Below are 16,787 nucleotides of genomic sequence, written 5' to 3'. Positions count from 1 at the left end.
TCTCAGATATATTACCTACAGTGGAATGAAGACATTACATACGAATATGTTGCTTGTATGGAGACATTCCTCTCACTTCACAAACATTTTAAATATAGCAAATTGATTGTATAAATTACAAGACTTGTCGTATGGATCACAGTTGTCTTCTTTTTCTTTCAGGCTTACAATAGGGCAATTGTACACATATGTTTCATTGCTCTCTGTTAAATAACTTGTTGACTGGGAGAAAGTTCACCTACGTACAATTAAAGTTATGGCTAACTCAGATATGCCAAGGTACATGTTGTCCAAAAAAGGGAATTTGCACAGAGGGAGACCACTCAGAATGTATCACAAATTGTCAATCTCTGATTATGACAGAGAATAGGAAGAATTTATTCTCTTTTATTGACATTTTCTATCTCCAATCAACAGTATTTATTACTTTTTACCATTTTCCATTGATATGAAAGCCCAGAAGGCTTCATCTTCAGGCACATAGTGTGGTAAGCAATGTATTATGCATTTGTAAGTGTTCAACTTAATCGTAAAGCAGCACCATTTGGTATGGCAATGCTGTTGTGCTGCTTTATGATGACCTGGTATATTTGCAGACATTAAATACACCAATGAAGCCTTCTTTGGTTTGAAACTGATCACAGTTACTTAAAAATAATAAATTCTACTGCTCAGAAGTAAATTTAATAATTTAAGAGAACACTTTTTATTCTCCATAAGCAGATATTTATCTCTTTTAGCACTACAGAAGGAACAAGACTCACTGCTCAGTCTATGCTACACAGAAATTTGAAAGTAAAATCGTACATCTAGCTATCAGAGAATTCATTACACAACATTAAAGACCTCTTTGAGACATACAATGATAAAATTAGGTTTTCAGACGTTTTATTCTAATCTGCCATATTATTACATTCTGTATGTTTATGTAACAATAACAAAACACTGCAAAATGACCAGTGGCTAATAAATATTCTTCATTCTCAAAGATTAATAGTAAATGTTTCCACATTTGGGATAAGGAGTAAACAAAAAACTGGAAGAACTTCTACAAAATTATAGCAACAAATATTCTGGACTGATTTCAAGAGAAAACTGCTCAGTATGCTGGACAAAAGAAACCATAGAGGCACAGTTGAATGTCCAGTCCACTAGAATTATCAGTTAATAACACTGCCTCCAGTAATGAAAGTGACAGGTCTAGATAACAAGAGTCATGGGTACAAAAACAGTGAAGAAAATGAGAGATGATGCCTCTACAGAGTACCATTTCATGAAAAAGTAATCTAAACTGATGATTCATAGTGGCTGCAGTATGTGAAGTAGAACTAGCTTCTGCAATGACACATTTCATCCAGTCAACAGGAACATGTAAAGGTTGTGAAATCTCACATTTTTGGAACAAAAAGCTATTTTCATTGATGAAGAAGAACCAAGAGAAGAAGAAATATGAGGAGGATTTCTTATCTGCAACACAACATTACAAGTGAAATACAGACAGATTTTGTTCTGAGTGATCAAAAAGTTCAAGAACTAAAACTCAAAATTTATTCCCAGTAGGACATTGTGGTTTTTAGAGAAATGCGCAGAGAGAAGTGGAACATTTTTAATAATAAAAAAATATTATTTCTAAAATGTTGAACAACCAGTATCTGCTAAAATGAATCATTCTGCCAACGAACAAATAAAGTAGCTCATCACAACAGCAGCTGGTGTCACACTATCACTCAGTAAATAAGCTATGGGACAAATGTACTGAAAATATTGCTGGAGGAATAGTTCCATTTTCTTACCAGCAGATGGCATTTCAAAGTAATCCCTCCCTGTCCCCCAGCTGGACTTTTGTGTTGATGGCACAGATTTGTAGAATACATCATGATATTAGCAAACTTTAAAAAATTTTGAATAGTAAAATCACTATCAATGAATTTTCAGGATAAAAATGGAAATTAGAGCTGTAACAACAACAACAACAACAACAACAACAATAATAATAATAATAATAATAATAAACATACATGATAAGAACTTACTCAATTTCAGAAACTTTAATGATAAGCAAGTGAAGGAGAAGATGTCTGCTATGGTCTATTTGTAAGAACCATTTGAAATAACATGGAAAAATCATGGAAATCAGATAAACAAACATGTATCAACTTTATATCAATTCAGAAGTATTCATTTACGAACAATACTTCTATTACAGCATTGCATCTGTGTGGCAAAGCCAAGTGAGTGGCACTCATTCCCACCATTCGCTTTCCACATGACTTGACTCCAGGAAACTGGCAGTTCCCTCATTCACTTCCCTCACTTGTCCTCATGTGAGTGAGCACTTGTTGACTGCAATCCAACAGGTGGTGTGTCCTTCCACACACATAAGGAAGCATGGTGGTGTACTATAGTAAAACACAGCTTAAGGTGTAGTAGGGTGAGAGAAAAGTGCATTGAGGCTGAACAGAGTGCAGATTCACAACCAAAGAACAGTCAAGTGAGACCCACATGGCCATATATGGCACACTAGGTTGCTTTATCATTTTGCAGTGTAGTTTAGTTTACTACAACTTCTTCTGCAAAATTATGTAAAGTCTGTTTGCCCTCTCTATCACACACTACAACTGAGTGAAGACCACTGCAGTGCTCTGTTGTCTTCTGTTCCATTCATACCAATTGAGGTGGCACATTGGTTAAGACGCTAGACTTGTACTCTTGAAAGCGGTAATTCAAATCCCCATCTGGCCACCCAGATTTAGGTTTTTTTTTTTTTTTTTTTTTTTGTAGTTTCCCTAAATTTCTTAAAGCAAATGCCAGGGTGGTGCATTTCTTACATTCATTTCAGTGAATTACATTTTCATACCACAATTAAGTTTACCTATACTGTTACTGCAAAAAAAGGAAAATGCTTCAAATTTGGTTTCAGGTATATTTTTGAGAATTTTTGGAAGTTTTCAAGTGTCTTTCAGAATATATTTTGTAGAAAAATCAAACATTGTGAGTTAGAGTTGCACATTCTACAAATTACAGCAGCAGTGGTTTGGAAAACTATTTCTCCTCATCCCAATGTAATTGATGCAATATTTTCACCTCTTCCTCTAATCACTGATCAGTTTGTTCTAAGGAAGTGTTTGAAACTACATGATTGTGACTCAGGCATTGCTCATACAAAGTCAACCAGTGTTGTGTAATACTTTGTTTTGTGCCTACTATAACTACCATATCATGTTACATTTAGTTTCCTTGTTTCAATAGCAGTGTAAATAGTCTGCCTTTGCCATAAATGGCCACTATTTTGAGTCTGTAATGTGTGTTTCTTAGCAATCATAAACACAGAAAAAAGTCTGAGGCTCAAAAGTTCCAAGTAACTTCAGATAATAAGTAATTTACTCCATAATTTAGTGCTAGGTTTTTCTCCTGTCATAAAGGAAATCACTTTGTTAAGTGTTAAGTACTTAAGTTCTTAATGGGAACCTATAGCCCTTGGAGCATAGCAGATCCAAAAATTAAAATAGAATCACCAAGCTTAATTAACAGTTACTATTTACTATTCTGTAAAACATTGCACTAACCACAACTCTGCCCCCATGTGTATTCTGTGCTCAGGAGCAGGATGAGTTACTTGCTGTACCAAAGACACCAAATGTACCTCAAGTACTATTATCCCTTGTTGATACCATTTACCACTCATTCACATGACTGTGAATAGTAATTAGTCATAGGTCTAGGAGCCCTTCAAAAATAGATACCCCTCTTCCTAACCCCTTCACAGGGAAGGAAGGGTTGAATGTGTGGTGCCTGTTCATTCAGACATATCCAAAAGAACAGACACCATGCCTTCTTATTACTGATTTCCCTCAATGTGAAGTGAATCCACAACCTTCAGTACCTTCAACCTCCAGTGGGAATATAAAGTTAGCAAGAGTGGGGGACACAGACAGGGACTATAGCAGGTGCCACTAGGTTGGAATTTGAGTCAGCCAGGGAGTGTGCCAAGATAGTCCACAAATTTCTGATAAACCCTGTGTTCAGGTGGTGCAGTAGTTAATGCAGCTGCCCAGTGAGTAGGAAAGCAGGAGATCCAGGGCTCAAGTCGCAGTCCAGCACACATTTTCACTTATCACTGCTGGGTCCCAATGCAGCTGATGTCATTAGTTCCTTTTCTTTTCTTTCTTTCCTACCCCCTCCCCCCTTCAGTTTAATACTAGACACAACCAATAGTGGGGCCCCTAAGAATAAAAGTTTATTTATCCACATTCAAGTAAATGATGAACATACAAACTGTACAGTAAGCAGTAGAAGACAATTTTAGAAAGACACCAGCTGCAGTGTCTTTATGTAGACGAGGGCTCCGGTAGGTGGCGCAGTGGATGTCATGCCATGTGCCCTAGCCTTGTGACACATCACAGGCAGCCTCTGGTAACTGGCTCACACTGTCGCTTTTGGTTCACTATTTGAATTGTAACACACCAGTGACCTGATGTCACACATGTATCCAGCTTTTGTGTACAGGGTTATAGCACCCCTCCCTTCTTGGGAAAAGTATGCTCCTCTGATGCAGGCATCAGGGCAACCATAGACACATCTGTGGCCTCTGCAGTAGCTACCACAGGTGATGAGAGCAGCAGTGGCAGGAGATTCTGGGCTGGAACTGGTGAGTAGGGGCAGAAATGATGCATCTGTGGACACGTGCAGTGACTGTCACCCCACAAAGTATCACAAGGGACGACTGGCAATGAGGGCGCAGGCGACGTCTCGGTGTCTGTGTACCCGATGTGATCGAACTACACTGTTAGTGAAGGTGCCAGCCACTCGTGTGGTGGTGCTGAGGATGCTGTCGGGTAAGGACCTGACGGCTCCAGCCCAAATGGTGGCAGAAGCACAGGTAGGTGTGAAGCATCACAGGAAGGGCCAGCAGCATGCACTGGGGCCCGACCCCGGAGGAGAAGCAGGTGGTGGTGACATCCACGAGGAGGGTGGATCCACCCTCACAGCAGGGATGCTCTGACAGGCAGTTATAGGTTCAGAAGGACGAGGTGTAGGTTGCGGTGGTGTAGGATCTTCAGCCCCCATCGTGGCATGATGACACAGCTGGTTTGGTTTGTGACCACCCCGTCACTGGTAGTGGCCGTAGCGACTGTGGACTTTGGATCCACTTTGTATGGTGGCCAAATCGCTGATCCCAGACTGCAGAGTGAGGAGTGAACAGTAACGAGGGCTGCAAAAACAGATGCTGGTGGGGTGGTATGAACAAATCCAGAAGGGTACAGGGCTGGCAACCACAGAGCATCTCGGCTGGACTCTGATCCCCCACCGTCATTAACCTGTAGGAATTCGAGAGGTGAAGAGTCCGCAGTGTACTTCTTCAATTGAACGTAGAATGTGCAGATAAGCTATTCCACCTCACATTAGATTGAAGGAGGAAAGGAGGAGCAGTCACATGGCAAATGCCTTGGTGGGCACAGAAATCGTGGAAGGTCTGAGACACAAACTGTGGTCCATTGTCCATCACAAGCTTATAAGGCAATCCTTCAACAGAAAAAAATTTTGAGTGGGGCCGAATTGTAGCCACCACTGACATGAAAGGACAGCGGAAAACATATGGAAAGTTTGAGAAAGCATCAACAACCAACAACCAGTAAGAATTTAGGAAGGGTCCGGCGAAATCAACATGTACACATTCCCACAGATGCTGCAGTGTGGGCTACGGAAAGTGCATCACCTGCAACAATGTCTGTTGTGTAGTTCACTGAGAACAAGCTGCCAGGCCAAAACACATGTCGACAGGGCAATGACTTGGTACACAAGACTTCCCAATGTCTGAGATGTAGGAGCTGAAGCACATCCTACCACAGGGCAGCCAGAATCACAATTCTGAGCAACAGACTGTCCGTCGCTATGATAACAATATCATCAAACATCAAAAGATAGTGACAAAGGCCAGCCGTGCTGAACGAGGTGGGCAACTTGGCACAAAACTGGATGAGCAGCAACAGCAGATGTGATCTAGGAGTCCATAATAGGAAACCCTTCCACAGTACTTTGGCCCTCAACATCTAAGTCAAAACAAATGAGCTCATCCTCATCAAATGTAGGATCCAACCCCATTGGAAGATGGGACAGCACATCAGCACTGGCATGCTGTCCTGTTGGCTGAAAATTTATATCATAGTTGTAGTGACAAAGAAACAAGGCACAACACTGAAGGCAATGTTCTCCTTTGTCAGGCAATGATGTTGAAGGATTAAACAACAAAACCAAGGGCTTGGAGTCTGTAATGAGCTAGAACTTGCTCACATATAAGAACACATGAAATTTTTTGCAGCACAGACAAAGGCAAGCACTTCATTTTCAACCTGGGAGTATCACTGCTGAACAGAGTTAAGCGTTTTTGATGTGTAAGCTATCGGACATTCATAACCATACCCATAGCAATGTGCAAGAGTGGCCCCAAGGCCATACTGAGAGGCATCTGTAGCCAAGACCAGGTGTGGCCAGGATGTAAGGTAGCCAAACTAGGAGCAGAATGTAATTTAGATTTCAAAAACATAAATATGTACTCATAGGCTGGTATCCACTGGAAAGGAACAAATGGCTCTGAGCACTATGGGACTTAACATCTGTGGTCATCAGTCCCCTAGAACTTAGAACTACTTAAACCTAACTAACCTAAGGACATCACACACATCCATGCCCGAGGCAGGATTCGAACCTGCGACCGTAGCAGTCGCGCGGTTCCGGACTGAGTGCCTAGAACCGCTAGACCACCGCGGCCGGCGTGGCTACTTCCCTTGTTGCAGCCGTGTCTTCCAGGTGCATCTCCACATGGTCATCAAATATAAAAAACTCTAAAATGGTGTCGCCTATGGTGTTCAACATCTAACCACATGGCTCTCTCCTCTATCGTCGTAAACCGCCCGTGCGCCTTCGTTGATACCACACACCACGTAGCCAAACACGACCTGGAAAGGAACATCCTTGTGAAGCAGTTGATAGAGAGGATGGCCCTATGTGACCACACCCAGAATGAATTTGTGATAGTAGACAATTTTCCCTAAAAATTCTTGGAGTTCTTTGACACTGGAAGGAAGAGGCAGAGCTGTGAGATGATGAAATAAAGGCTTTACACCATCCTGAGATATCTCAGACCTCAAACACACAATTGATGGCTGAAAAAAGTGGGACTTGGCCAGATTGCATTACAACCCTGCAGTATGTAAGCTGTTAACAAGGAGTATAAGTTGCATAAATGCTCTTTCATGAATGTACCCATCACAACAGTGTCACCAAGATAGTTGATGCACTCCGTAGCAGACATCATCAATTCCTCAAGAAAATATTGAAAAATCACTGGGATGCTAGACATACCAAATGGAAGGTGCTGATATTGGTATAGCCTGAAGTGTATGTTAATTATATGGAACCTTTCCAAATCCTCATCTAACAGAACACGTAAATAGGCTTCAGATAAATCAGTTTTACAGAGAAACTGTCCCCTGGAGAGTTAGGCCAATAACTCATCCAGATGGGGCAAAGAGCAGGTGTCATTGATAGACTGGGCATTAATTGAAACTTACAGGGCTCCGCAGAATTGAAGCTGACCATTCTGTTTTTTAACAATCACAAGTGGGATTAGACTATTCACTTGATGTAATGGGTTGTATGACCCCCAGTGATATCAGCCTGTTCAATTCTGATTTCACTTGATCACACAAAGCCACTGGAACAGGGCATGCAAAGGAAAAACGTCATCATGCTTTAGGTTTCAAGGTAATGTGGGTCATAAAATTAGTGGCGCTACCTAACCCATCTGAAAACAGAGATGAGAACTCAGAATACAGGAAATTTAACAGCTGGTAATGGATCTGGTCAGAAATGAGGTGTGTTGCATCCACAATGGAAAAACAAAGAGTACTGAAATCATCCAGGTTGAACAAACTGTTGGCACCAGCTTTGTCCACTATTGCAAGAGTCAAAGAACAGACCACAGATTTACACACAGTGGGAGCCGTAAATTGATCCAAAAGTGGAATATGCTGCTTGTTGTAGCTCATCAAAATCAAGGAGCTGGAGACAATGCTGGAGGTCCCCAGTCAATGTAAGTTTGTGAAGTCAGCAATGCCACAACTGCACCCATGTCCAGTTGTATTCTGAACACTTTGTCCATCACTCAGGCTTCAACAAACAGTTTGTTACTATTCATAAGCACTGGAGACATACAATTAACATCCATGTCCATATCTGCAGGAGAGGGTGAGGAATGACACTCTAAAGTTGTATATCCTTTTTTCCTGCAGTTACTGAAGTCGCCCAGCATTTAAAGCACATGACCCTGTCATGTTGCAAAAAACAGTACAGGGAAGATGGAGCACCAAGGGCTGCTTCTGCAATGATTGTTGTTGTTGTTTGATACATTGCTGTCCAGTGTGGCATGGAGGCCATGTTTGTATGGCTGCCATGTCATCCTCCCCCAAAGAACTTACTGAGACCTGATGCCCAGTAACAGCAGCCTCCATGGTGATGTCACACCAAGTTTCAACCTGATCAGCAGCAGCACAACATGTGTCAAAAGACTGAGCAACATTCAACACTTCAGCCAAAGATGTGTCCTTCCACTGATGCACCTCCTTGTCAGGAACCAACCAAATGAGACAAGCAAAATACCATCAGACTTCAAGACGAATATAATAATTCCAATCCCAAAGAAAGCAGGTGTTGACAGATGTGAAAATTACCAAATTATTAGTTTAATAAGTCACGGCTGCAAAATACTAAAATGAATTCTTTACAGATGAATGGAAAAACTGGTAGAAGCCAACCTCATGGAAGATCAGTTTGGATTCCATAGAAATGTTGGAACATGTGAGGCAATACTGACCCTATGACTTATCTTAGAAGATAGATTATGGAAAGGCAAACCTATGTTTCTAGCATTTGTAGACTTAGAGAAAGCTTTTGCCAATGTTAACTAGAATACTCTCTTTCAAATTGTGAAGGTGGCAGGGAGTGAAAGGCTATTTAAAATTTGTACAGAAACCAGGTGGCAGTTATAAGAGTCGAGAGTCATGAAAGGGAAACAGTGGTTGGGAAGGGAGTGAGGCAGGGTTGTAGCCTATCCCTGATGTTATTCAATCTGCATACTGAGCAAACAGTAAAGGAAACAAAACAAAAATTTAGAGTAGGAATTAAAATCTATGGAGAAGAAATAAAAACTTTGAGGTTTGCCGATAACATTTTAATTCTGTCAGAGACAGCAAAGGACCTGGAAGAGCAGTTGAACAGAATGGATAGTGTCTTGAAAGGAGGATATAAGATGAACATCAACAAAAGCAAAACGGGTGATGCTGAAGGAATTAGTTTAGGAAATGAGACACTTGACTAGGAGATGAGTTTTGCTATTTGGGAGAAAAATGACTGATGATAGTCAAAGTAGAGAGGATATAAAACGTGGACTGGCAATGGCAAGGAAAGCGTTTCTGAAGAAGAGAAATTTGTTAACATCGAGTATAGATTTAAGTGTCGGGAAGTCATTTCTGAAAGTATTTGTATGGAGTGTAGCCATGTATGGAAGTGAAACATGGCTGATAAATAGTTTAGACAAGAAGAGAATAGAAGCTTTCAAAATGTGGTGCTACAGAAGAATGCTGAAAATTAGATGGATAGATCACATAACTAATGAGGAGGTACTGAACAGAATTGGGGAGAAGAGAAATTTGTGGCACAACTTGACTAGAAGAAGGGATCGGTTGGTAGCAGATGTTCTGAGGCATCAAGGGATCACCAATTTAGTATTGGAAGGCAGCCTGGAGGGTAAAAATTGTAGAGGGAGACCAAGAGATGCATACACTAAGTAGATTCAGAAGGATGTAGGTTGCAGTAGGTACTGGGAGATGAAAAAGCTTGCAGAGGATAGAGTAGCATGGAGAGCTGCATCAAACCAGTCTCTGGACTGAAGACTACAACAACAACAACAACAACAACAACAATGAGTTCTGATATAAGAGAATGGATTGCCTACTTACGATTATTTATTTGATGTTGAGCTAGCCATCTGCATTACATCACAAACAGTGGTTGTGTTGAAATATGAAATACATCACCCTATTGATAGGGTTGAAGTTTTGTGTAATGTAAACTCCTGTATCAATCAAGATAGAGCAAAGAATCTCCATATTATGTGAAATCATAAAACACAATTGGAACAGGAATTAAGTAATGCAAATTTCCTTGGGAGAGTAATTAATTCAAAAATATCTTGGGATAATCACCATGAAAATGTGAAATTAGTAAAAGTATATTTACCCTCCAGATAACATAACTTCTCATTAGAATTCTAGTGATAAAAATATATAGCATATGATACCTTTCTGTGTGACCATCAGATGATTCCAACCAATGTATTTAAATTATAAAGAAAGGCAATTAGGAGAGTTTTCAGCACAGCAACAAGAGCACATTGTAGACCTAGCTTCAGAAAACTAAATATTGTGACACTATCACTGTTACACATCTTAAAATGTGTAATCCACATCAAGGAGAACTACTGTAGATTACATCACTATGGCATGTGCCAGAAGTAGAGGAAGACAAAAAGTTGTGCACATAAAGAGTAATCGTGTGTGTGTGTGTGTGTGTGTGTGTGTGTGTGTGTGTGTGTGTGTGTGTGTGTGTGCAGCTGCAGGGCCAGCCAACAGAGGCCACCCACAGTGGGTCACAAAACTAGTGCACCCAGCATGACATCCATCATGCTGCCTACCAGAGCCTTCCTTATGTAAAGAAAGTGCAGCCGATGCTCCTTCTCCAACTGTGTTCTCCTGCTTATTGTACTGTTTCTATGCTGGTTGTTTACTTGAATGGGGATAAATAAACTTTTGTTCTCAGTGGCTGCACTATTAGTTGTGTCTAGCATTCTGACATAATTGGTGATGAGTCTGGTGTTCACTTCCATGTGCTCAGTATATTTTATTGTTCTGTTGGTTGTCATGTCTATGGAGGCACTGCTCAAATCTCTCCTTAAGCAGCAGCAGGCTCTTATTGGTGCCATCATGAATTTGTCACCCACATTGACTATGCAGGATTCTGTGCCATCGGTGTACCTGCCAACTTTTTGAATTTATAATGATGTGGTCAAAGGCTGGGAGGCTTATGGGAAGTTATTTTGACAACATTTCCTCAGTTTTGGTGTCACTGATACAAACATGTGTAAGACTTTGTTCCTTTCTTGTATTTCCCCTCAGGTCTGCTGGCTGTTGTGCCAATTATCCTTGCTCCAGCAACCTGCATCACTTTCATTTGACGAAATGTGTAGAATTTTGCCACATTGTGCACACATGTCATTGCAGCACCCATAGCTATCATTGTCATACACAGCCCCACCAGTCTTACCAGGCTTGGGTGACCCAACTCCATGGCCTCAGTCAAAAATGCCAGTTTCTTATCAATACCGATTTTATGGCCCATGATGCCATCATTTGGTTGGTTCCTGACAAGGACACATCTTTGGCTGAAGTGTTGAATGTTGCTCAGTCTTTTGACACATGTTGTGCTGCTGCTGATCAGGTTGAGGCTGGGTGTGACATCACCACGGTGGCTCCTTGCTCACCAGATGGTAGAGTTTTGTCAGGGCTGGCTCTCCCAAGGCTAACAGTAGTTCTAATGGAATGTTGTCTACTCCCGGGGCCTTGTTTTGACTTAGATCTTTCAGTGCACTGTCAAACTCTTCACGCAGTATCATATCTCCCATGTCATCTTCATCTACGTGCTGTTCCATTTCTGTAATATTGTCCTCAAGTACATCACACTTGTATAGACCCTCTATATACTCCTTCCACCTTTCTGATTTCCCTTCTTTGCTTAGAATTGGGTTTCCATCTGATCTCTTGATATTCATACAAGTGGTTCTATTTTCTCCAAAGGTTTCTTTAATTTTCCTGTAGGCAGTATCTACCTTACCCCTAGTGATACATGTCTCTACATCCTTACATTTGTCCTCTAGCCATCCCTGCTTAGCCATTTTCCACTTCCTGTCTATCTCATTTTTGAGAAGTTTGTATTCCTTTTTGCCTGCTTCATTTACTGCATTTTTATATTTTGTCCTCTCATCAATTAAATTCAATATCTCTTCTGTTACCCAAGGATTCCTACTAGTCCTCGTCTTTTTACTTACTTGATACACTTCTGCCTTCACTATTTCATCTCTCAGAGCTACCCATTCTTCTTCTACTGTATTTCTTTCCCCATTCTTGTTCCCTAAAGCTCTCTCGAAACTCTGTACAACCTCTGGTTCTTTCAGTTTATCCAGGTCCCACATCCTTAAATTCCCACCTTTTTGCAGTTTCTTTAGTTTTAATATACATTTCATAACTAATACAGTCCCCATCTGCCCCTGGAAATTCTTACAATTTAAAACCTGGTTCCTAAATCCCTGTCTTACCATTATATAATCTATCTGAAACCCTCCAGTGTCGCCAGGTCTCTTCCGTGTATACAACCCTCTTTTAGAATTCTTGAACTAAGTGTTAGCTGTGATTAAGTTATGCTCTGTGCAAAATTGTACCAGGTGGTTTCCTCTTTCATTCCTTATCTCCATTCCATATTCACCTACTACTTTTCCTTCTCTTCCATTTCCTACTATCGAATTCCAGTCACCCATGACAGTTAAATTTTCATCTCCCTTCACTATCTGAATAATTTCTTTTACCTTACCATACATTTCATCAATCTCTTCATTATCTGCAGAGCTAGCTGCCATATAAACTTATACTGCTGTGGTAGGCATGTGCTTTGTGTCTGTCTTGGCTACAATAATGCATTCACTATGATGTTCATAGCAGTAAAAATAGGAGTGTGGACTCCTATTTTTTTATTCATTATTAAACCTACTCCTCATTACCACTATTTGATTTTGTAATTATAACCCTGTATTCACCTGACGAGAAGCCTTGTTCCCCTACCACCAAACTTCACTAATTCCCATTATATCTAACTTTAACCTATCCATTTCTCTTTTTAAATTTTCTAACCCACCTGCCCGACTAAAGGATCTGACATTCTACACTCCAATACGTAGAACACCAGTTTTCTTTCTCCTGATAATGAAGTCCTCCTGAGTAGTCCCCATCCGGAGATATGAGTGGGGGACTATTTTACCTCCGGAATATAACCATACAGTAGGGCTGCATGCCCTCAGGAAAAATTACAGCTGTAGTTTCCCCTTGCTTTCAGCCATTCACAGTACCAACTCAGCAAGGCTGTTTTAGTTAATGTTGCAAGGCCAATCCAGTCAATCATTCAGACTGTTGCCCTCGCAACTACTGAAAAGGCTGCTGCCCCTGTTCAGAAACCACACATTTGTCTGGCCTCTCAACAGATACAACAGATACCCCTCCACTGTGGTTGCACCTACCTACGGTACAAGGGGAGAGGGGGGGGGGGGGTAGTACTCATTATAATAGTTAATAAGTAAGACTGAACTAAGTCCTGAACCCTGAGGAACTCCCAAACGCACCTCAAGTGCCAATAACAAAACTTTATATATTTTATTCTTATACAAGATCTCACTAATTCAACAGCATTTTCTTTAAAGCCATTGAATAGCAGTTTATTTAGTAATATCTCATTGAACACCAAGTCAGAAAATTTAGACAAATCAAAAGGTCCACTCTGAAGCAATTATCTGCTATTTAATCACTTAATTCACTGCTCCAGAAATGCCACAGTAGCTTTAACCAAATCCATGCCTCATCTGTAACCAAACTTACTATTACTGATTATCTTGTTATCTTCAAAGCAATATATAAAATGTTTACAGCTTCAGTTACTTTCAATAGCATATGAACTATTGATACATGCATATAATTATCATAACTTGAAAGCCAGACATTCTTATAACCTACTGTAACTTTCACATATTTCAGTGCTCTTGGGAACTGTGCTTCCAGTATCCATGTATTGACTATGTGTGTCAGTTCTGCTAGGTGACCTGATGAAAATTTTCAAATTTCTATATTCAACACACAAACATCATTAGTCAATCTCTTCCTCACCTTTTCAACACATTAGCAATATCTTCCAATTTAATCGGTCTAAAACTGAATGCATGTACTGGTTTTATTCTATTTAAATGTTCAGAATTGTAAAAATTATGCACTTCACAAAATTGGTATCAGCGATTTACAAATGAAATCAGTCAGCTCATAAATATAAGTGCAAAATGGCTAAGCAGGGATGGTTAGAGGACAAATGTAAGGATGTAGAGGCTTATCTCATTAGGGGTAAGGTAGATACTGCCTACAGGAAATTAAAGAAACCTTTGGAGAAAAGAGAGCCACTTGTATGATTATCAAGAGCTCAGATGGAAACCCAGTTCTAAGCAAAGAAGGGAAAGCAGAAAGGTGGAAGGAGTATATAGAGGGTCTGTACAAGGGCAATGTATTTGAGGACAATATTATGGAAATGGAAGAGGGTGTAGATGAAGATGAAATGGGAGATACGATACTGTGTGAAGAGTTTGACAGAGCACTGAAAGACCTGAGTCCAAACAAGGCCCCAGGAGTAGACAACATTCCATTTGAACTACTGACGGCCTTGGGAGAGCCAGTCCTGACAAAACTCTACAACCTGGTGAGCAAGATGTATGAAACAGGCGAAATACCCTCAGACTTCAAGAAGAATATAATAATTCCAATTCCAGAGAAATCAGGTGTGACAGATGTGAAAATTACCAAACTATCAGTTTAATAAGTCACAGCTGCAAAATACTAACGCAAATTCTTTACAGACGAATGGAAAAACTGGTAGAAGCCGACCTTGGGGAAGACCAATTTGGATTCCACAGAAATGTTGGAACACGGGAGGCAATACTGACCCTACAACGTATCTTACAAAATAGATTAAGGAAAGGCAAACCTACATTTCTAGCATTTGTAGACTTAGAGAAAGCTTTTGACAATGTTGACTGGAATACTTTCTTTCAAATTCTAAAGGTGGCAGGGGTAAAATACAGGGAGCGAAAGGCTATTTACAATTTGTACAGAAACCAGATGGCAGTTGTAAGAGTCGAGGGGCATGAAAGGGAAGTAGCGGTTGGGAAGGGAGTGAGACAGGGTTGTAGCCTGACCCTGATGTTATTCAATCTCGATATTGAGCAAGCAGTAAAGGAAACAAAAGAAAAATTCGGAGTAGGTATTAAAGTCCATGGAGAAGAAATAAAAACTTTGAGGTTCGCCGATGACATTGTAATTCTGTCAGAGACAGCAAAGGACTTGGAATAGCAGTTGAACGGAATGGACAGTGTCTTGAAAGGAGGATATAAGATGAACGAGGATAATGGAATGTAGTCGAATTAAGTCGGGTGATGCTGAGTGATTGGATTAGGAAATGAGACACTTAAAGTAGTAAAGGAGTTTTGCTATTTGGGGAGCAAAATAACTGATGATGGTTGAAGTAGAGAGAATATAAAATGTTGACTGGCAATGGCAAGGAAAGCATTTCTGAAGAAGAGAAATTTGTTAACATCGAGTATAGATTTAAGTGTCAGGAAGTCATTTCTGAAAGTATTTGTATGGAGTGTAGCCATGTATGGAAGTGAAACATGGATGATAAATAGTTTGGACAAGAAGAGAATAGAAGCTTTCGAAATGTGGTGCTACAGAAGAATGCTGAAGATTAGATGGGTACATCACATAACTAATGAGGAGGTATTGAATAGAATTGGGCAGAACAGGAGTTTGTGGCACAACTTGACAAGAAGAATGGACCGGTTGGTAGGACATGTTCTGAGGCATCAAGGGATCACAAATTTAGCATTGGAGGGCAGCGTGGAGGGTAAAAATCGTAGAGGGAGAAGAAGAGATGAATACACTAAGCAGATTCAGAAGCATGTAAGTTGCAGTAAGTACTGGAAGATGAAGAAGCTTTCACAGGATAGAGTAGCATGGAGAGCTGCATCAAACCAGTCTCAGGACTGAAGACAACAACAACAACAACAACAACAACAATACATAAATACCTGGGTTTGGCAGTTTATAATGGCATGATAACACAGGCCCAGGTGTAAATAAAGGAGGTAGCAGACATCAGTTCATTGGTAGGATACTGGGAACATGCATTGAGTCTACAAATGAGGTTTCATACAAAACACCAATGTTTGCTATTCTTGCATATTCCTATAGTGTGTGTGACCCATACCAAACAGGGCTAACAGAGACTATTGAACATATGCAAGAAACAGCACAAATGATCACAGTCTTATTTCACATATGTGAGAGCATCAGAAAGATTCTGAAAACCCTGAACTGGTAGACACTCGGAGATAGATGTCAATGATCCCATGAAAACCTACTTATAATTTTTCAAGAATCAGAATTAAGAGAGATGTTTAAGCTCTCATTCTTCCCACATTCCGTGTGCAAATGGAACAGGCCGTATCACTAACATGAGGTACAACTGGAAGTACCATCTACCATGTACTTAACATTGGGTTGCACAGTAAGTTCATATTACACTGGAGCAGAGAAAAGAAGGAAAATAAAAGTTATTATGAAGAAGAATAAGTGAACTCTCAGGGTTTTTTTTTCAGTGGGTGATTAATAGCGTACTTCTAGCTGTTCAGCTGATCTGATGTTTCCGTTATGCCATTATGCACAACATTTTGATGACTGATCCAGTCATCTTCTCCAGGTAATGTGAGTTGTTATGTAATGTGAACTCACTGCCTGGACTACGGTTGGGCCAGTCCCGAAAATATTGTCCACAAAATGGAAGCAGCAACTCAGCTGAATACCCAGAAGAAT

General features: G+C 40.4%; 1 protein-coding gene across 2 annotated transcripts in view; it reads left to right on the top strand.

The window, feature by feature from the left end:
- LOC126471429 (uncharacterized) overlaps positions 1-16,787 on the top strand; it is a 649,788-nt gene that overhangs the window by 568,879 nt on the left and 64,122 nt on the right. Inside the window, exon 21 of one of the 2 annotated variants that reach the window (XR_007586305.1) lies at positions 163-279. The exons of the other annotated variant lie outside the window; for it this stretch is intronic. The gene's annotated coding sequence lies outside the window, so the exon portion shown is untranslated. The remainder of the gene's footprint in view (positions 1-162; positions 280-16,787) is intronic. 2 annotated transcript variants of the gene reach the window in all.

The sequence above is a fragment of the Schistocerca serialis genome, chromosome 3 (genome assembly GCF_023864345.2).
Source record: "Schistocerca serialis cubense isolate TAMUIC-IGC-003099 chromosome 3, iqSchSeri2.2, whole genome shotgun sequence".
NCBI classification, from domain to species: Eukaryota; Metazoa; Arthropoda; class Insecta; order Orthoptera; family Acrididae; genus Schistocerca; species Schistocerca serialis.
Note: the sequence above shows the minus strand (reverse complement) of the source record. Positions and strands in the feature narration are given on the sequence as shown.